Below are 23,298 nucleotides of genomic sequence, written 5' to 3' on the forward strand. Positions count from 1 at the left end.
GAGTGACCATTCAGATTGAGGCTGAATGCAGCGCCAATATTTTGAAGTCTTGAGATTTCAAAGGACTTTGTCAGAGTGAACCAGACACAGGGGATTTGCTGTTGGGAAAATTAAAAATCCCATTCAGTTCCCTCACAGTCAGCTGGGGCATCATGACCAGGGCCTCCAAGCCCTCCGTTTCTTCCTCTACCGATGTTCCCAACAGTACCCTTCCATCGACACTCTCATTCGTTTGGCCAAACTGGTCCTGACACTTAACAATTTCTCCTTCGAATCCTCCCACTTCCTCCAGACCAAAGGGGTAGCCATGGGCACCCGAATGGGCCCCAGCTATGCCTGTCTCTTTGTTGGCTACGTAGAACAGTCCATCTTCCGTAATTACACCAGCACCACTCCCCACCTCCTCCTCCGCTACATTGATGGCTGCATTGGCACCACCTCGTGCTCCCGCAAGGAGGTTGAGCAATTCAACAACTTCACCAAAACATTCCACCCTGATTTTAAATTTACCTGGACCATCTCTGACACCTCCCTCCCCTTCCTGGACCTCTCCATCTCCATTAATGACGACCGACTTGACACTGACATTTTTTACAAACCTACCGACTTCCACAGCTACCTGGATTACACCTCTTCCCACCCTACCTCCTGCAAAAATGCCAGCCTGTATTTCCAATTCCTCCGCCTCTGCCATATCTGCTCCCATGAGGACCAGTTCCAACACAGAACACAACAGATGGCCTCCTTCCAATTTCCCTTCCCACGTGGTTAATGATGCCCTCCAACGCATCTCGTCTACACCCCTCACCTCTGCCCTCAGACCCCACCCCTCCAACTGTAACAAGGACAGAACCCCTCTGGTGTTCACCTTCCACCCTACCAACCTTTGCATAAACCAAATCATCCAATGACATGTCCGCCACCTCCAAACGGACCCCACCACCAGGGATATATTTCTCTCCCCACCTCTTTCCGCCTTCCACAAAGACCATTTCCTCCGTGACTACCTGGTCAGGTCCACGCCCCCCTACAACCCACCCTCCCATGCTGGCACCTTCCCCTGCCACTGCAGGAATTGCAAAACCTGCGCCCACACCTCCTCCCTCACCTCCATCCAAGGCCCTAAAGGAGCCTTCCACATCCATCAAAGTTTTACCTGCACATCCACCAATATCATTTATTGTATCCATTGGTCCTCTCTATATTGGGAAGACTGGACGCCTCCTTGCAGAGCACTTGAGGGAATATCTCTGGGACACCTGCACCAATCAACCCCACTGCCCTGTGACCCAACATTTCATCTCCCCCTCCCACTCTGCCAAGGACATGGACGTCCTGGGCCTCCTTCACCGCTGCTCCCTCACCACCCGATGCTTGGAGGAAGAATGCCTCATCTTCCGCCTCGGAACACTTCAACCCCAGGGCATTAATGTGGACTTCAACAGTTTCCTCATTTCTCCTTCCCCCACCTCACCCCAGTTCCAAATTTCCAGCTCAGCACTGTCCCCATGACTTGTCCTACCAGCCTATCTTCTTTTCAATCTATCCACTCGACCCTCCTCCCTGACCTATCACCTTCAACACCTCCCCCACTCACCTATTGTACTCTATGCTACTTTCTCCCCACCTCCACCCTTCTCTCATTTATCTCTCCAACCTTCAGGCACTCTGCCTGTATTACTGTTGAAGGGCTTTTGCCTGAAACGTCGATTTTACTGCTCCTCAGATGCTGCCTGAACTGCTGTGCTTTTACAACACCACTAATCCAGCATCAGAAATTTCACATGGTCTGACAAATCTCTATCAACAGAATACATATGTTGTATGTTTTTGGAGATATTTCCCTGGTGCCAGGATCAAGGATGTCTCAGAGAGGGTGCAAAATGTTCTCAAGGAGGAGGGGTACCAGCAAGAGGAAGGGGAAAGGTTGAGATTCTGAAGGGAGATTACAGAGAATTAGGCAGGAATTTAAAAAGGAGGTCCTCAAGAGTAGTAATATCTGCATTACTCCCAGTGCTATGAGCTAGTGAGAGCAGGAATAGGAGGATAGAGTAGATGAATGCATGGCTGAGGAGCCAGTGTATGGGAGAAGGATTCACATTTTTTTGGATCATTAGAATCTCCTTTGGGGTAGAAGTGACCTGTACAAGAAGGACGGATTGCACCTAATTTGGAAGGGGACTAATATACTGGCAGGGAAATTTGCTTGAGCTGCTCGGGAGGATTAAAACTAGTAAGGTGGGGATTAGGGGGGTGGGACCCAGGGAGATAGTAAGGAAAGAGATCGATCTGAGATGGTACAGTTGAGAATAGAAGCAAGTCAAACAGGGCAGGCAGGGACAAGATAGGAATAATAAATTAAACGGCATTTATTTCAATGCAAGGGGCCTGACAGGGAAGACAGCTGAACTCAGGGCATGATTAGGAATGTGCGTCTGGAACATCCTAGCAATTACAGAAACATGGCTCAGGGATGAGCAGGACTGGCAGCTTAATGTTCCAGGATACAAATGCTACAGGAAGGATAGAAAGGGAGGCGAGAGAGGAGGGGGAGTGGCATTTGTGATAAGGGAGGATATTCCTGGAAATATATCCAGGGAAGTTATTTAGGTGGAACTGAGAAATAAGAAAAGGATGATTACCTTATTGGGATTGTATTATAGACCTCCTAATAGTCAGAGAGAAATTGAGAAACAAACTTGCAAGGAGATCTCAGTTTTCTGCAAAAATAATAGGGTGGCTATGGTCGGGGATCTTAACTTTCCAAACGTGGACTGGGACTGCCATAGTGTTAAGGGTTTAGATGGAGAGGAATTTGTTAAGCGCATTACAAGAACATTTTCTGATTCAGTATGTGGATGTACCTACTAGGGAAGGTGCAAAACTTGATCTACTCTTGGGAAATAAGGCAGGGCAGGTGACTGAGGTGTCAGTGGGGGAGCACTTTGGGGCCAGTGACCATAATTCTATTAGATTTAAAACTGTGATGGAAAAGGATAGATCAGATCTAAAAGTTGAATTTTTAAATTGGAAAAAGGCCAATTTTGACAGTATTAGGCAAGAACTTTCAAAAGCTGATTGGGGGTAGATGTTCGCAGGTAAAGGGACGGCTGGAAAATGGGAAGCCTTCAGAAATGAGATAATGAGAATCCAGAGAAAGTATATTCCTGTTAGGGTGAAAGGAAAGGCTGGTGGTATAGGGAATGCTGGATTACTAACGAAATTGCGGACTTGGTTAAGAAAAAGAAGGAAGCATATGTAAGGTATAGACAGGATAGATCGAGTGAATCCTAAGAAGAGTATAAAGGCAGTAGGAGTATACTTAAAAGGGAAAGCAGGAGGGTAAAAAGGGGACATGAAATAGCTTTGGCAAATAGAATTCAGGAGAATCCAAAGGGTTTTTACAAATACATTAAGGACAAAAGGGTAACAAGGGAGAGAGGAGGGCCCCTCAAAGATCAGCAAGGCGGCCAGTGAGCCTGAAGTCGGTGGTGGGCAAGTTGTTGGAGAGAATCCTGAGGCACAGGATATACATGTATTTGGAAAGGCAAGGACTAATTAGGGATAGTCAGCATGATTTTATGCGTGGGAAATCATGTCTCACAAACTTGATTGAGTTGTTTGAAGAAGTAACAAAGAGGATTGATGCGGGTAGAATGGTAGATGTGATCTATATGAACTTCAGTACGGTGTTCGACAAAGTTCCCCATGGAAGACTGGTTAGCAAGGTCAGATCTCATGGAATACAGGGAGAACTAGCCATTTGGATATGGAACTGTTTCAAAGGTAGAAGACAGAGGGTGGTGGTGGAGGGTTGTTTTTCAGTCTGGAGGCCTATGACCAGTGGAGTGCCACAATGATCGGTGCTGGGTCCTCTACTTATTGTCATTTACATAAATGATTTGGATGCGAGCATAAGAGGTCTAGTTAGTAAGTTTGCAGATGACACCAAAATTGGAGGTGTAGTGGACAAAGAAGAAGGTTACCTCAGATTACAACAGGATCTTGACCAGATGGGCCAATGGGCTGAGAAGTGGCAGATGGAATTTAATTCAGATAAATGCGAAGTGCTGCATTTTGGGAGGCCAAATCTTAGCAGGACTTATACACTTAATGGTAAGGTCCTAGGGAGTGTTGCTGAACAAAGAGATCTTGGAGTGCAGGTTCATAGCTCCTTGAAAGTGGAGTCGCAGGTCGATAGGATAGTGAAGAAGACATTTGGTATGCCTTCCTTTATTGATCCGAGTATTGAGTACAGGAGTTGGGAGCCCATGTTGCTGCTGCACAGGACATTGATTAGGCCACTGTTGGAATATTGCATGCAATTCTGGTCTCCTTCATATCGGAAAGATGTTGTGAAACTTGAAAGGGTTCACAAATGACTTACAAGGATGTTGCCAGGTTTGGAGGATTTGAGCTATAGGGAGAGGCTGAACAGGCTGGGGCTGTTTTCCCTGGAGCATCAGAGGCTGAGGGGTGACCTTTTAGAGATTTACAAAATTATGAGGGGCATGGATAAGATAAATAGACAAAGTCTTTTCCCTGGGGTGTGGGAGTCCAGAACTAGAGGGCATAGGTTTAGGGTGAGAGGGGAAAGATATAAAAGAGACCTAAGGGGCAACTTTTTCACACAGAGGGTGGTACATGTATGGAATGAGCTACCAGAGGAAGTGATGGAGGCTGGTACAACATTTAAAAGGTATTTGGATGGGTGTATGAATAGGAAGTGTTTGGAGGTTCGGGCGCTTGCAGGTGGGACTAGATTGGATTAGGATATCTGGTTGGCATGGACGAGTTGGACCGCAGGTTCTGTTTCTATGCTGGACATCTCTATGACTCAATGACTCTCGGTGTTCCTGCTATAATGTGCGTTTTGTCATTGCGGTTTGGCTACAATGTGATTAATTAATTATGGGTGATGTTTGGATAATGCGAAGTTTCTCTTGAGCAGATTTTCTGTAGCAATCTCCAACACAATTCTCTGTAACAATTTCAATAGCACGATTTTCTGTAGTGCGGAGTTCCAGAAGAACGCAACGGCTGCATTACAGCAAAACAACCTGTATCTAGATGCATCTGCTCCAAGCTCAGCGAGGTTACTCTCGTTTTTAAAATTATTTCACAAGATGTTAGCATCTTCACATTTGTTGCCCATTCTGGATTACCCTGATAATGAGTGACCTGTTGACCCAGGAGGACCTGTTAACTAACAAAAGATAGTTAACTGTTAATCGCAATGCTGTGCAGTCACACGTAGGCCAGACCTAGCAATCATGAGAAATATTTTTTGACAATGACTCTGGTGAAGCAGGTAGGTGTCTGCAATAACTGATGGTTGTTTTATGGCATCATTCAATTCCAGATTCTATTAATCACATGGAAACCTCACAAACCATTGTGATTAAATATGGAGATGTGGGCACCATGGTGGTTCAGTGGTTAGCACTGTTGCCTCACTCACCAGGAACTCAGGTTTGATTCCAGCCTTGGCTGACTGTCTCTGAGGAGTTTGCACATTTTCCCGTGTCTGTGCGAGTTTTCTCTGGGTGCTCTGGTTTCCTGCAACAATCCAAGCAAGCTAGATGAATTGGCCATGCTAAATTGCCCGTAGTGTTCAGGGATGTAAGGCTAGGTGCATGAGTCAGGGGTAAATATAGGATAAATGGGTAGGGGAATGGGTCTGGTTGGGTTACTCTTTGGAGATTCGATGTGGACTTGTTGGGCCAAAGGGCCTGTTTCCATACTGTATGGATGCTACGATTCTATGGCTCACAGCTTTTGGCAGTGTTGGGTACTTGTTTCCCTGATAATAGGAATAACCAGACAGGGAACTGCACAATGCCTTCGTGAATGCCTTTATTGCAGAAGTATGGCGTTAATGGTACATAGCAAGGTGATGCAAAGCACATCTGTCTGTGTTTTGCTCACATTCTTATACATTATTTCTTCATTCTATGCTCTCCCTTTACCCAATCCTCAGCCTCCACTTACTCTGAGTACTTCTAACCAATCACATCTTACATGTCCAATCACAAAATGTTTCTCTATGTCCTGTGATTATCTGCTAAGTTAAGCATGACCAAAATTTACTCATCAACACAACTTGTTCTGATTGTGATTGCCAGATGTTTCCTTTACAGGGTACTCGATATTTTGTTTGTCAACTGTACTGTTATAGTTAGCAACTGAGGGAATTTAAAATTCTCATAAAGTTATAGAGCACGGAAACAGACCCTTTGATCCAACTCATCCATGCTAACTATGTTTCCCAAACTAAACTAGTTCCACTTGCCTGCGTTTGGCCCTTTTGATTCCAATCACATTGTACATTATGAATCATTACCCATATGCAGCAGTCAGTATTCACTTCTTCTGATGTCGTAACTTGGGAGGGTTAAGGGCACGAGTAAAACAACATTTGATACATACATATAAAGCAAGAATAACAACAAGAAAGATGTTAATCTCCTGGAGGATAGATGTTTCAAGTGATCCTGACCAGTTATAGCCCAATTCTATATGGTACTTGAAAGGAGTTGTCTAAGTTTGTCGACCTCCTTGTGAATATGAGCAGTTGAATTTATGATCTCTTCAGAATTGGCCAGAATGTAGGTACAACACTCTTTTCCTACGTGGGCACAGGTCCGTCCTTTCTCAGATAGTAGCCAATCCAGGGCCATTTTGTAATTTTGTAAAGTTCTTATTCGAATAGCAACCATTTCTACATTACTCTTATCAAGGGCTTGGGAGGTGTCATGAACTACTTGTTCCAATATGGAATAGAGTAATTGAATCTCAGAAAAGGATTTATATGCAGCATATGGCCAATACCAAAGGTCAAAGAACTTGTCTATCTTAGAGTTGCAACGTTTATGGAGAATAAGGGATGAAAGGTAGAGTATGACACATAAAAGGGACTAAAAAAGCTAAATAAACAGAAACCAGATCATGACAGAGGTAACCACGTGGTAAGCATTATGTCCGCAAACAAAAAAAAGTACCATTGCACAGGATAAACTGAGTTATATAGTTCGGGAGCCAGGTGTGGTCAAAAGTTTCTGCTGATGTGAGATAATAAATTTAAGTTTAAATGGAAGACAAGCATCAGATGTGCCATTAAAATATTAGGTACAATTACTCTGACCTGCAAACCAACCCTTCGGCTTAAATCAAGTGCGACAAATAGAACATAACGGTTTTCCCACCATTGATGTATTAGTGATGGTGATACGGACGGTATTAAATTGAGGTTGATTCCAGCATTCAAATGCCGAAGAACTGTACCCTGTCAATTCCCACATACCTCTGGCGCCATTAATTTCCACCCAATATATCCCTTTCTCTGTGGAAGATGTGGCAGCAATGTGGGATTCGTTCTGGAGAGTGACCCATTCAGCCACTGCAGATACATTAAAAGGCATGGGTCTAAGGGGATACCGTCCTTTGAATGTATGGGAATATGAGAGCAAACCCAGCACTGGAGACATTCGTATGTCCAGGATAAACATAAGACATGCACAAAAAGTATTCGCATACAACTTGTGCCTGACAGTGCATGTTCATGTGATCCAAGAGATCAAAACAATTACGAGTTCCAAAAATAAAAACTTTGTCACAATGGGGCAGGGGTGTTAGCCCTTTTGACATGTGATGCATGAATCCAAGCCTTCCTACCCTGCATATTCATGGCTGAAGGTGATAGAAGAACTTGATACCGACCTTCCCACTTGGCACCCAACGGTTCTTTGTGTATTTTCTTAACGTAGACCCACTTGCCGGGAATGATGTCGTGAACACCTTTAGGGGAATCTCCTCAAGCTGCTGACACCTGTTGGGAAGCAAAATGAACAGAATCGGTTAGATCCTGAAATACTTTAACAATGAATCACTCAATAGTTGACAATCTGCTGTTCTAAGATCAATTGTACCAGGTAAAGACATGAGTCTACCAGTTATCACCTCAGAAGGGCTCATACCTGTGGTTTAATTAGGGATAGCTCAAATGCTACATCATACCAGAGGCAGAGCTTGAGGCCAAGGCAATCCTTCCTGATGATAGTTAGCCGAGTGTTGGTTCAGAATCCGATTTGTGTGTTCCACCTGTCGCAGTGACTGAGGGTGATTAGGCCAATGCAATTCCCACTTAATACTCAGCAGTCTCTACACTTCCTGGCACAATGCATCTACAAATTGAGTCTCTTGGTCCAAATCTATACAACTTGGGAGTCCCCATCGGGGAATGTATTCCTTACAGAGGGCTGTAGTGGTATGATTGGACGTGGCTTGCCAAGTGGGAGATGCTTCCACCCAGCTTGACAATTTGTTAAGAGTGACTCAAACCTCGAAATATCCTTGACATTTTGGTCGGGATATCTAAGAAGATGTTGGAAGAGCCCAGCAGGTGCCAGAGGTCTCAATTGTGCAATCACTGTGGTTGGTCCAGGATTATTTTTGCATGTTGCGCAACGATTTGCCACAAATAGCGTATGTTACTTGAATCCTGTTTCTCACTAACTCTTTTAGAGCCTTGCCATCATCTGTAATGGAAACAAATGTCCCCACCAATAAATTTTCTGTGCCAGAAATGTCATTAGTATTCGTGGTGTTCTTTTTATTTTTTCCCTTTCTTTTGTTTTTTTTAACCCCCACACTACCGCCTAACTGCGGTAGTGCTTATTTTTTTCCCCTGCACCCATGGTGTGTGTATGCAATTGTGAGACACAGTAAGAGACACAAGTTGCACAAATCTTTATTTAATTTCCACCACCAGGAAGAAAGGAAACACCCGAATGGCCTGTGACAAGCAGTGCCCTTCACATCAAAGGGCAATGCTGTGTGATCAAACAGTGAAGGGGAGGGCAGGGACTAAATCAAAATAGAGTTGGAGGGGGAAATGATGCACCCCACTCCCTGCGGCGCCCACCTCTCCCTGAACAACTCCAGGGTGTTGGTGGACACCGCGTGCTCCTTCTTCAAGGACACCCGGGCCCTAACGTAACCGCGGAATAGGGGCAGGCAGTCGGCCCTAACGACCCCCTCCACGGCCCGTTGCCTGGACCTGTTTATGGCCAGTTTGGCCAGGCCCAGGAGCAGACCCACGAGGAGGTCTTCAGACCTGCCCTCCCTCCTCCGCACCGGGTGTCCGAAGATCAGGAGCGTGCAACCAAAAGCAGAGGAGGAGGTTTTTCAGAAAATCAAAAAGGGAGTTCAAACGCCTACACCCAATATACACATGGTCCACGGACTCCACAGCGCCACAGAACAAACAGTTGGGCTGGGAATCCATGAACGACCGAAAACTGCGGTTGCAGGGGATTGCTGCATGCAGCACCCTCCACCCCAGATCCCCGAGAGAAAGGGGGAGGACTCCCGCGTAGAGGGCCCTCCACTGGGGATCCCCACCGTCCGGTGGCAAATGGGCACGCCAGGGCGTGTCCGGACGGTGGATGATGGAGAAGAGGTGGACGGTGTGCAGCAGCAGTCGATACAAGGCCCGCCTTTTCACCCCCTGAAAAGAAACAAAATTAAAATTCCGGAGGTGGCTCAGGTTGTGGGGCACAGGCTCCCGCGGGAAGTACGGGACCTTGGGGCCACGGTGAAATTCCGTCCGGGCTGGGGTGAGCGCGGACGGGATCCCACTGCACACCTGAGCATCCTCCAACTGGTGCACTACGTCGGGCCCGAGCAACGCCGTTTTAAGGCGTCGGATGACGGTGGCCACGTACCGGACATCTACCGCTGCCCTGCTCGCTATGTTTGCGGCAATGTCCAGCCCAGGCCCCCGGCACCCAGCACGTCCCCGACCCTGGTCACCCTCGTCGCCACGCCTCCCCTCCGACAGCCACTCGAATCCGCAAGCACGGAGGTGCGGATTCCTGAGCAACTGCTCCCTGACGACAGCCGCTACTTCTGCCGGTGGGTAGGCGCGGCGCGATTCGACCATGTTCCAGACAGTGATCAGGTCCTAGTAAAAGACAGGCAGCACCTTGCGGGCGACCTCCAAACCGTCACGGTCGACGAACAGGAGCTGCGTGTCGTAGTTGAGGTTACGCACCTGGCGGGAAAAATAAGTCGCCAGGGCGCACCACCTAGGAAGGAGGCTCGACGTAAAGGTATCGCTGCAAGGTCTGAAGGAGGAAGGTCGCGACCTGGGTGCGGACGCACACCAGCGACTGACTGCCCTCCTCAATAGGGAGACTCAGAACCTGCGCAGCGACCCAGTGCATCTTTTTGTCCCAGAAGAAGTTGACCAACGTTCTCTGGATGTCAGCGACAAAGCCAGGAGGAGGGACCAAAGTGACCAGCCGGTACCACAGCATGGCGGCCACCAGCTGGTTTATGACTAGCACTCGGCTCCTGTAAGATAGCACTCAGAGCAGTCCTGTCCAGCGGCCTAGGCGAGCCGAGACTTTGGCCTCCAGCTCCTAGTATTCGTGGTGTTACCGGTTTATTGGTCTCTCTGCCTTCAAACACCATTAACCACACACTTCAATGCATGCCCACTTTTCTTCCCATGAACACTGTCCCTTCATTGTCTTTAAATCTTGTCACTTGCGACTAAAGTCTGCAATTTAGTTATTACTGTCTCTTGTCAGCCATTACCTTCAGAGGCTGCCTTTCTAGCAGCTTCAAAAACAGTGAGAATTCCATGGGATTTTCTTTATTATGGACTTTACAGTTTAAAATGCAGACTTCTTGTGGTAATTGTACGGCATTTCGGAGATTATGAGCTTCACCCCCAATTCTAATTGGGGTTCCTGCAGCTAAGAGCACTTTGCTGTGCTGAAGTGCCCGCTGACAGACCTCCTTGGGGGCTATGACTTCATGCAGGCTAGTAACAGCCCAGCTGGCGTTCTGAGTACCATTCTCAACAAACAAAGATATGTCTATGAAGATAACTCAATCTGGATTCTGCAAGGGTTCCTTAGCCACCCGAGCTGCTGCAGAATTTCCGCACAATCATGTTCGCCTTTGACCTAATCAGTCTCTTCCCCTCCTCCTCCTCCCCACCCTCCCAACTCTCCCCCCAACCCCCCCACCCCTCCACCAATTGGTTCTGCGGGGTTGGGAGCAAAATTGGACTGAACTGGCGGAGAGATGTGGAGGTTGAGAGCTTCCAAGAGGGTGGGAGGCCTGATTCATAGACAACATGGCAAGGACTGTGTGAGGGCACTTCACAATCAGTTTCTGATTCAATACAGGATGCTGTGGCTATTAGCACCTTGGAGGTACCTTTCGTAGCTCTCAAACGGCTACCCCATCCCAGCGCCACTGGGTCCAACTGAGCATAACACAATAGTAGCTAATGGGCCAATGTCTGTCACTGTTTTCCTGGGGCAGTACAGCTTTCATATAACTGTCCTTTTCATGGACATGAAGAGTGAAAAGGTCTCCTGTTACTTGAGATACCCAAAGCTGAGGCTGAGCACACAGCAGATTTTAATTTTTGGAAGGCAGAATGCTACTTTGGGATCAGTCTGCTTGGATTCACTCTTTTCTTTCAGGAGATCATTCAGTGGCGGAGCTAGATGTGCGCAACTACCAATCCAGTTTCACTTGAAATTACAATGACCTAGAAAAGATCTGAATTCCCGAATAGTAGTGGGTTATTTGGCTGTTCAAGTAACGGCTGTCCAGTCCTGCCTTATTTCATGTTTTCCTGCTGAAATGTTTTGTCCCAGGTATTCTACCTCTTCTTGGGCGAGTTGCACCTTCTTCAGGTTTGCCTTAAAGAGTACAAACGATCAAGGAGAATGCTTAAAACTGCCCTATGCTGTTCCTTAGTCTGGAATGCTATTTGAATATCACCCATATACTGAATCATTGTGGATGTTATCAGAGGCAATTCCCACAAATGATCTTGCAAGGCCATGTGGAATATAGTAGGGCGACTGTGAAAGCTCTGCAGTAGATGCATCCAGATATACTGTCGTTGTTGGCTGGGAAAAGCAAACCATGGTTGTCCCTCACAGGCCAAAGGAACGGACCCAAATCCGTTGGCCATGTCTATCACTGAAAAATATTTGTATTTGGGTGAAAGAGAATTAAAAATGGCACAGGGATCTGCAACCAAGGGTGCTTTTTGGTCAATGCATTGGGTCACTTTCCGGTAATCTACTGTCAGATGTGAAGTTCAGTCTGTCTTTTTAACCAGATGAACTATGGACTTCTACTGGTATACCTTGTTGCTCTAATCATTTGATTACAGGTAAAACATCAGCAATGGAGACAAAACTAATGGAGTATTGTTTAGTACATGATGGGAGAACTCCAGTAAAAGTGGGTCATCTTTAACAGTCATTTTTGTCCTTTGCCCAAATGGGATGATTCTGCCATTCTTCCTGTTTGAGATGTCGTATTGACCAAATAACATTAGATTAGATTACTTACAGAGTGGAAATAGGCCCTTCGGCCCAACAAATCCACACCGACCCGCCGAAGCGCAACCCACCCATACAATTACGTCTTACATAACACTACGGGCAATTTAGCATAACCAATTCACCTGACCTGCACATCTTTGGACTGTGGGAGGAAACCGGAGCATCCGGAGAAAACCCACGCAGACACGGGGAGAACGTGCAAACTCCACACAGTCGCCTGAGGCGGGAATTGAACCCGGGTCTCTGGCGCTGTGAGGCAGCAGTGCTAACCACTGTGCCACCATGCCGCCCACTAACATGGCCATTCTCAAAGTGTAACAGCAAATGTATTGAGTTAATACATCTATCGCTAATAGGGCCTGTGGTATGGGTCTAACCTATATGGATGTAAAAATCTCGTTGGCTTCAATCTTATTGGCAGAGGCTTAGTTTTCTCAAGTCTTAGTTCTTTCCCCCCTACTCCTACAGCAGTTCTCCGCTATCCCTCCAAAGGTAAATTATGTCCATCAATTAAGGGTAAACATGTTAGTTCTGCACTAATGTCAAAAAAGGCAGTCAACTTTCCTATCACCCACCCCATCAAAATATAGCAGCTATCCAAATGGTTCTCGATGGCCGTGAAAATAATGGGCTCAAAGATGGTGATGGGTTGCTCTAGTTTTATATTAATGAGTTCTTTTACCTGAAGTTCAGTACACCGCTGGAGCTGTTCTAATAACATAAGATGCTCGTTCAAGGACAACCTCTCCCATCCAGACTCTTTCTTATCCAGTTTGTGGCCCTGTTTTGTCAGTATTTCCCTTTTCTAAGTTGCACCTTTTAGCCAAATCACCCTCTTTTCCACAACTGTCGCACTTCCCTGGGTTTTTCTCAGTGTTAGGAGCTTCTGTGGTCTGCATGGCTCTGAGCTTCAATTCTATATTTGCCCCCAGACGATTAGCTTCCTCTATAACTTCACCACAAGTGGGTGAGCTTTTATCCAAATCATGACATTGTACTTTTAACATCTTAGCTAGTTCAAACTGTAAGGCTGCTCCGAAAGCAGCCTTTACTAGGACCAAATTTCGTCCTCTTTCTCTGGATTGTTATTAGGAGCTAGACCAGGAAGCTTGATCCAGACATCAACAAATCTTTCTGCAAAGTTTTTAACATCTTCACTTCCATTCTGTTGGCATGCAGGTTTTTTACTCCAATCAGTTTTAGATGGTCCAAATGTTTGCAGCCAATTGTGGATTGCCTGCCAACTGTGATTTAAAGTCTGTTCTTCCTGTCCCATGTGGTTGTTAACCCTGCAGTACAATGTTTGTCCTGCATTGTTCCCCATTGGGGCAAACAAGATTAGAACTCCATCCATAGACTGTCAGGTAGATATTTTTCTTGAGTTTTTCTAACCCTTTCCATGTTTTCATACCTCCCCTCTTCAGGTGTGGCAATTCTTTGGGCCTACTTTCAACTAGTTTGTCTCATGGATTAAAATTGGATAAATTTATATCTTATCCCAAACCTCTCCCTCAATCTTTACTTTTCTTCCCTTCTGTCGTTTCCTCCATACAGGCCTCATAACAACAGGGGGTGCCTCTTATCTTCTGAACTGATGGATGTGTCAGAACTTCCCTCACGGCAGTGGGCACCACTGATAGTACGAATCTTATCTGGGCCATCACCTGGAGGGGCTGGTTGAGGCAAGGGTTTTGGATACAATGGGGCAATCACGTAGGGAGGAGGTGACGTGTGTGACGTAGTTTTAATTGTTCTAATTCCTTTTGAGTTTGTGATAATTCTTTCTCTGTGGTTTTTAATTCCTCTCAAACAGGTTTTATTTCCTCTCTTAGACTATGAATTTCTCTATCATAATTCAATTTTTCAATTATTTCTTGTCTCTATCTGAGTTGTTGTGTTACACAGAGTGACCAGCAATTTTTTTTTCTTATTTTTATATGGGTAGTCTTTCCCCAGACCCATTTAATATCATCCAGGGACCACTGCCCATGGAGGGTCCATACTTTAGACAAATTTTAGTCAGAGTCGTAGGATGGTCAAGTTGTTGTTCAATATGTTCCCTTAATTTCTACAAGACTTCATCCACAACAATGTCAGGTGGTGCCTGACCACCTTTAACTTTGGTAGGTAGTTCAAATTTAGACATTATCCCTGGATTTCAGGTTAGATTTGAACCAAAATAGACTCTCTAAGAGTCATAGACAATGGCTCTCCTTTTTCTGTCCTATGTCTCAGATCGAAACTGTCTAGTAGTTTCAGATCGCGTCAGACAGGGAAAATCTCAGACCACCACTTCCCCGCTTTGGATGTTTATTACATGAAGAGTCCTTACCTCTCGGTGACGATTAGATTGAAATGATTTTCAAAACCTCTTCCCCTTTATCCTTTTGCGATCCTGCTGACTACGCCTAGTTGTTGGGTACTCATGTCCCCGATAGTAGGAATAACCAGGCAGGGATCTACACGATGTTTTCTTGAAATCTTTATTGCAGAAGCATGGTGTTAATGGTACATAGCAAGGTGATGCAAAGCAGATCTATCTGTATTTGCCTCACATTCTTATACTTTATTTTTCCATTCTATGCTCTCTTGTTTACCCAATCCTTAGTGTCCACTTATCATCCCATTTACTTCTAACCAATCACATTTCACATGTCCAACCACAAGACGTTTCTCGTTATTCTGTAGTTATCTGTTAAGCTAGGCATGACCAAAACTTGCTCATCAACATCACTTGCTCCTACCGTAATTGCCAGATGTTTCCTTTAAGGATAATTCACTTGCGACCAGTTTCATGCCTGCGGCTAATGTTTGAATTCCGATTGTCTCAACACAATAATGTCTTTCCTTTACCCTTCTCAGACTTACCCACATGAACTCTGTTGTATCCCACACAGGGGCTCCCCAATTTCAGAATGTTGGACTTACAAATGCGAGTAATTATGAACATGATCCTGTACTGATTTTCAAGTTTGAAGACCTGACATTTCTTACACTTATGAATGGCTGCTTCCCATTGTCCTGAATTGTGCTAATGACATGTCAACAAATTGACCTGGGAGCTGCCTGTATATTCCTCTCTTACCATGTCTGTGCTTTTTGATATGCCATTAATTATCACAATTGATCCCTTGACACCACTAGATAGTTTGACACCCTTTGCATAAATATTGGCCCCAGTGCAGTTCAGACTATCCCAATGGTACAGCTGCACCTTTCCCTAGTGCAAATGGCGCACAGGTCAGAGTGCATTTCTCCCACACCAGGCTTTCAGCAGTATACTTGTCTTCCTCATTGGATTTGGCCTATGCTAATTTACAGGCGAGTTAGGTAATCATCCAAAGGTTATAATCTTCAAATTCTGTAATTTGCTGTTACCTACACAGACCATTACCACTGGACCCTCCCCCTATCTTTGAAAATAGTTTTTCAACTCTGAGTAGATATCCGAAATCCTGGTACAATGGCAGGCAAAATAGCCACCTAATACTGAACATTTGTGCTCCAGAATTTGCCGCTCCCCTAGCCAAGCTGTTCCAGTACAGTTACACTGGCATCTACCCAACAATGTGGAAAATTGTCTGGAAATAAAATGCAGGACAAACCCAGACTGTCCAGTTATTGCCCCATCAGTCTCCTCTTGTTCATCAGTATAGTGATGGAAGGTGTCATCAACAGTACTATTAAACAGCACCTGCTCAGCAATAGCCTGCTCAGTGACGCCCAGTTTGGATTCCACCAGGGCCACTCAGCTCCTGACCTCATTACAGCCTTGGTTTAAACATTGAAAAAAAAACTCAATTCCAGAGGTGAGGGGAGAGTGACAGGCCTTGACATCAAAATTGTAGCTAACTGAGTGTGGCATCAAGGATCAGAAACAAAACTGGAATCAATGGGAATCCAGGGGCAAATTCTTAGGTGGTTAGAGTCAAACCTGACACATAGGAAGGTGGTCATGGTTGTTGGAGGTCAGTCATCTCAGCTCCAGGACACTTATGCAGGAGTTCCTCAGGGTAGTGCCCTAGGCCCAACCATCTTCAGCTGCTTCATCAATGACCATCCCTCCATCATAAGGTCAGAGGTGGGGATGTTCGATGATAATTGCACAATGTTGAGCACCATTTGCGACTCCTCAGATACTGAAGCAGTCCATGTTTAAATTTAAGAAGATCTTGACAATATCTAGGTTTGGGCTGACAAGTGGCAAGTAACATTGACCACCTCCACTAAAAGTCAATCTAAATACCACCCCTTGACAGTCAATGGTGTTACCATTACCAAATCCCCCACTGTCAACATCCTGGGGGTTATCATTGACCAGAAACTTAACTGAACTTACCATATAAAAAACATTGGCTACAAGAGCAGGTCAGAGACAAGGGATACTGCAGCGAGTAACCCTGACTTCCCAAAGACTGTCCAATATCTACAAGGCACAAGTCAGGAATGTGATGGAATACTCCCCACTTGCCTGGATGAGTGCAGCTCCAACAACACTCAAGAAGCTTGACACCTTCCAGGATAAAGCAGCCCACTGATTGGTATTACATTCACAACCATCCACTCCCTCCACCAACGATGCTCAGGAGCAGCAGTTTTTATGATCTACAAGAACTATTGCAGAAATTCATTGAACATCCTTCGATCCCTTTCAAACCCACTATCAGTTTCATCTCAAAGAACAAGGGCAACACCACCACCTTCAAGATCTCCTCCAAGCCATTTACTCTCCAGTTTTGGAAATATATTGCCATTCCTTCACTGTCACTGGATCAAAATCCTGGAATTCCCTCCCTAAAGGCATTGTGGGTCAACCCACAGCAGGTGGACTGCAGCAGTTCAAGAAGGCAGCTCACCACCACCTTCTCAAGAACAACTTGGGATGGGCTATTAATGTTGGCCCAGCTAGCACACCCACATATCCCACAAATGACTAAAAAGAAGTGAGATAACGAGAGTTCAGAGCTCGTGTTAGAGTAAAAAGTAAGGCTGGTAGGATTAGAGAACAATAGATGAATAAAGATATTGAGGTTCTAGTCAAGAAAAAAAGAATCATATGTCTGATAGAAACAACTTGGTTTAAATAAACTTCTTGAGCAATATAAAGAGGGGAGCGGCATTCTTAAGATGGAGATCAGGAAAGCAAAGAGCAGAAATGAGATAGCTTTGGCAAATAAGGTTAAGGATAATCCAAAGAGATTCCACAGGTTTATTGGGAGAACTAGGAAGGGTCATGAAAAAGCTTTAGTGGGTAAGGTTAAGGATAATCCTAAAGCGTTCTACACTTATGTGAGGAACAAGAGGATGGCCAAATTGAGGGTCAGGCCGATCAGGGATAGTGAAGGGAACTTGAAGGGTCCTTAATGAATACTTTGCTTCAGTAGTCACTACTGGGAGGGAACTTGATGTTTCAGAGGACAGCATGAAACAGATTGATATGCTAGAATAGGTTGATGTTAGGAAGGAAGATAAGGATAGATAAATCCCCTGGTCCAGACAGGATAATTCTTAGGTTACTACAGTAAGTGAGGGAAGAGATTGCTGCACCTTTGCTGATGATTTGCCACTGGAATTGTAGCAGGTGATTAGAGGGTGGAAAATACTTTTTTGAGAAAGGGAAAAAGGATAATCCTTGGAATTATATCAGTGGTGGGCAAATGCTGGAGAGTGCTCTGAGAGAGAGGATTTATGATTATTTGATTGATTGATTGTAGTTTGATTAGAGACAGTCAGCATGGCTTTGTGAGGGGCAGGTCATGCCTCACAAACTTATTGAATTCTTTGAGGATGTGATAAAACACATTGATGAAGGTAGAGCAGTGGATGTGCTATACATGAATTTTAGCAAGGTGTTTGATAATGTTCCACACAGTAGGCTCATTCAGAAAGTAAGGTGGCATGAGATACAGGGAAATCTGGCTGTCTGGATATAAATTGGCTGGCCCATAGAAGACAGAGGGTGGTGATAGATGGTAAGTATTTAGCCTGGAGCCTGGTGACCAATGGTGTTCTGCAGGGATCTGTTCTAGGACTCCTGCTCTTTGTGGTTTTTATAAATGACTTGGATGATATGAAAGTTGGTAGAGTTGTGGATTGTGTGGAGGGTTGTTGTAGGTTGCATTGGAACATTGATAGAATGCAGAACTGGGCTGATGGAGTTCAACCTGGAAAAGTGTGAAGTGATTCACTTTGGTGTACCATGCTTCTTTTTCCTAGGGATGAATTTCTGTTGTGTTTCCAGAAACTCCTGCCATCGCTGTTCCACTGTCTTTCCTGCTAGGCTCCTCTCCCAGACGATTCTCCCCAGCTCCTCCCTCAAACCTCTGTAGCTGCCTTTATTGGGCTATAACTTCAACAGATGAACCACATGTAGCAATAACTTCAACAGATGAACCAACATCTAGCTGAAGAAATTCCTCCTCATCTTAATTTTCAAAGGTCATCCCTTCACTACGAGGAAGCATCTTCTCTACATCCACTCTATCCAGGTTTTCAGTATACCGTAAGTTTCAATGAAGTACCCCTCATCGATACTGACCCAGAGTCCTCTACCACTCCTCATATGTCAAGCCCTTTGTCCCCAGGATCATTCTTGTGAACCACTCATGTGAAATAACCCATTAATGTGTTGGATCTTTAGTTTGACCATATCAATAACCAATCAAAATTTAAGTGGCATTAGTAGCTGATGCACAGATTTGCCAGTCAATAAAATGAGACCACCGTGGAGATTTCTCACTAAAAGAGGCTGTCAAGTTTGAAATCTTTTGAAGACAGAAACTGCTGAGCTGTTTCTCTGTCTGTGACAGTGCGCTGCACTCCCAGGACTGTACCTGAGAGCCAAGTTAAATATATTGTTGGATATAATTTCAGTCATCTCAAAAAAAAAGACCTTAGATTATGTACAAGATCCATAGCAAGTATGACACCCTACTGCCCTCTACTACCCTCGAGGTAATTAGGGATGGACAATGAATACTGGTCTGGCCAGTGATGTATCCCTTGAATAAATATGCAAACAAAATCTCATTTCAATCTGAATTGCCCTGCTATAAAGCAGCACTGCAGAATGGGAGCTTGTACATGTCCAATTGGGATCTCTGATGAGGAACAGGAGGGATACCAATAGCAACAACACAAGGACAAACAGCAGCAACCCTCTCGACAGGCACATCCCTCTCCATCACACAGATATGGTGGAGACAGAGACCCAGTTCCAAGGGGGATATATACCTGGCAAAAGGTATGTAAGTAGAGGATTGGCTTCCTCAATTGACAGATAAATAGTGCCTTGCAACAGTCAGACCTCTGTGCCATGTCTTTGCTGATATCTGCAGTCTCCTGGAAGAAAACCTCTTTCTAATGGAGTCAAGGTGGGTATGTATAATCAGTGTTGTCTAAGGTTAGTACAGCTTCACGTCCAGACTCCTGCAGGATTTCAGTCAGCTGACCAAAAGTACATCTCTCAATGTGTGCTATACTATAACTTCAAAGATGTGACTTTGATTCTGATGAGGCAACTGAAATTCTATGGATTATTGTCGTGTACGTACATGACCTTCTGCCAGTTTGGAGAAGTCTGATTGGATTCCAATGTAGAATTCAATTCCTTTAGAGGCTCCCTCCAGGGTAAGCCCTCGGATCAGGAGTATGGTCAGAATCACATAGGTAATGTCGCAGTGAAATAAACCACCTGAGCACAGAATAAATGATTAGATATTCCAATATTCCCCATTTAAAGTATTCAACTTAACTGAATATTAAAGCAATAGGATTTTAATCGATGCAGAGAATGAAACAGAATAGAATTAGAGGAATAATAATCAGTTGGAGTACATATTTGAAACTAAGATAGGTACTGTAACTGAAATTAAATCATACATTTTTTTCTAAGATATGATATATACTCATGAAAAATTATATGTCGAAGGGTAAGATTTTAATTCAAAGATAGGGAGTTTGCTGTCACAAGAGAGAGATTTTGGAGAGATTGTAATCCATTCTGACCTATAAACAAGCTATTGTACTTACTATGTCGCAGACTGTTCCCATCAACCCAACCACCAACAGTAATGCTTGTAAGCAAACACGAGAAGCTGAACACATACCTTCACAGGTGTGCTGTTCTATATTGCTATCCAGTAAGTTTACATCACAGCATGTTTGGTTTCATATTCGAAGTGGGTAGTAGTACAAAAAAATTTGTACTTTTGGGCTAAAGATCAGGGTTCAACACATGCATGAGGGAAACAAAATTCCCCAGAGTCCCTGTAGCAGTAACTGAAATCCATAAAATGAGGGAGACATTGCAGGAATACTGCTGTTCTTTTCCTCAGGAGAAAGATCCACAGATCTCCCTCAGGCCTGAAGTGCCAATTAAGTTTTATGAATCTCCCACTCTTCAATGAGACACTGTTAACATTACCTGGCAGATAAACCAGCCACTTCACAAATAATTTATAAGCTCTAGTTTTATTGTTATAGAAATCTGTATTTTTATAATTGTTTTAATTCTACTCAGCACTAATCATTTACCTTTCCTGAAGATTTGATTCCTTTTGATAACACCGCCCCAATTATTAGCCAGGCCAGAAACAGGCAGAGGGCTAAATACCAGACGATCTCCCCAGTCTCATCGATTGAACTTGTACGGTGTAAAACCACTTTACTGAACAAAATAACAATAGAAAACAGTTTGTCTAAGGTCAAATGTCTTTGCACAGAGACACCTTATAAGGTTAACAGGTTTTGTCTAGGTATTTTTCAATTATCCTGTTGAAAAGTGTTATTACATATCTTTGGAGCAGATGGGAAATGAACTCAGACCTGCTGGCTCAGTTGAAGGGACATTACCACCACATCACAAGGGATCTTCAAGATTTTGTTCACACTGTGAATGCTGATGAAATTCCTCAGATTCTAATTTAATTCAAAAACAAACATTCATAAGAAATGATTCATTGACTGCTTTACCATGCACAGGAACCCCTTCATTGACTTCCTGACTATAGATATGAAGACAGGAACAGAGGAAGGCTATTTAACCCCTTGAGCCTGTCCTACCATTAAATGAGCTTGTGACTGATCTGGGACCTGACCTCCACCACCTCAGCTTCGTCCTCACTCCTTAATGAAATAGATAAAAGTCTGAGATGAATAAGGAAATCTAGCAACTCAGAGACACATGCTAAAGGCAAAACTGACCAACCCCAGCAACCTCTACATCTGGACAATGTTCCTTTTAATCACTGGAGAAAAATAGCAACTAACATGCTTACAGTGCACGGGCAGGATACATCCTCATGACTGATAACTTCACTAAACTAATAACTGTTTGATGAATTGGTAATATGATGAGTGTAAGCATTACGTAAATAATTCCTACCATTGTCAGTTTATTTGGCATATCAAAGTAGGTAGTATCTGACAATGGATCGCAGATCTTTGTCAAACCAACCTAAGGCATGTGTGTCAAAGGAGGAGTGACTCATATCCCCCTATCAGCTTACTATCCGAGGTTCAGAAAAGATTTACAAGGATGTTGCCATGGTTGGAGAATTTGAGCTGTAGAGAGAGGTTGAATAGGCTGCGGCTGTTTTCCCTTGAGCATCCGAGGCTGAGATTTATAAAATCATGAGGGGCATGGATAGGATAAATAGACAAGGTATTTTCCCTGGGGAGGGAAGCGTCCAGAACTGGAAGGCATAGGTTTAGAGTGAGGGGGAAAGGTATAAAAGAGTCCAAAGAGGCAACTTTTTCATGCAAGAGTCATACATGTATGGAATGAGCTGCCAAAGGAAGTGGTGGAGGCGAGTACAATTGCAACATTTAAAAGGCATCTGGATGGGTATAAGAATAGGAAAGTTATGGAAGGATATGGGTCCAGTGCTGGCAAGTGGGACGAGATTGGGTTGGGATATCTGGTCAGCATGGACAAGTTGAACTGAAAAGTCTGTTTCAGTGCTGTACATCTCTGTGACTCTATTAATGTTGTTAATACTGTTTCAATATATTTTTATAATTATTAACAGGACAACAGGTACCTGTATAAAACAGTTTCATTTGTCTGTTTGCGACCTCTTATCTTTGGAAAAAAACGGTTATGTCAGGTTATATCTCAACATCAATGTGTGATATACCATTTCGAAAAATGGTCATGATGCCAGCAATATATCATGGCATGTGACATAGTGGTACAAAGTTCTCAGTCTCCATCTTACTGACCTCTAGCCTCTTGCAGCATGACATGCTGAGAAACATACTACAGTACATTTGATTATTGAGCTTGAGTCCAAACGCACAATTGTCAGTGACTGTAGTGTACACTAGTAAATATGAGGAGCTATAACAAGTCTATTGAATCCTTTAGTACTGCATAACCCACATTTCATCTTTATGTTATAGGCGTGAATAAAAGTGTCACAGTGTGATAGTTGCAAATCACCAGCATTTCATGCCATATCAAGTCAAGGCCAGAAAGAGAGAATACCCAAGGAACTAATAATAAAAGGGAACTTAAGCTAATTAATATCAGCAGTGAAAAAGTATTGGAAAAAACTAAGTGATGAAAAGCCAATAGATCCCAGGACCTAAAGGGGTACATCCTCATCTGAAAAGAGGTATCTACAGAGATAATGGACCAATGAGTGAATATGTTTCAGAATCCCTATGGTTTAGAATGTCTCAGTGAAATTAGCAAATGTACCATTACTTTCCAAGAAAAAACAGGAAAGTGAAAATAGGAACTGACTGACCAGGCAGCTGACATCAGTTGATGGAAAAATGTTTTAATGTTATTATCAAGAGAAACCTAACAACCCATTACAAACATGTTATACGATACATATTTACTAAATGAAAATCATATTCAATTAACTTGTTAGATGCTTTCTTGGTTACAAATAATGAAGAATTT

The 23,298-nt window shown here is 44.0% G+C and overlaps 1 pseudogene; it reads right to left on the reverse strand.

Moving 5' to 3' along the window:
* The window catches only part of LOC132819980 (sodium- and chloride-dependent neutral and basic amino acid transporter B(0+)-like), a 151,629-nt pseudogene that overhangs the window by 61,299 nt on the left and 67,032 nt on the right, over positions 1-23,298 (reverse strand).

This window comes from Hemiscyllium ocellatum, chromosome 11 (genome assembly GCF_020745735.1).
Source record: "Hemiscyllium ocellatum isolate sHemOce1 chromosome 11, sHemOce1.pat.X.cur, whole genome shotgun sequence".
NCBI classification, from domain to species: Eukaryota; Metazoa; Chordata; class Chondrichthyes; order Orectolobiformes; family Hemiscylliidae; genus Hemiscyllium; species Hemiscyllium ocellatum.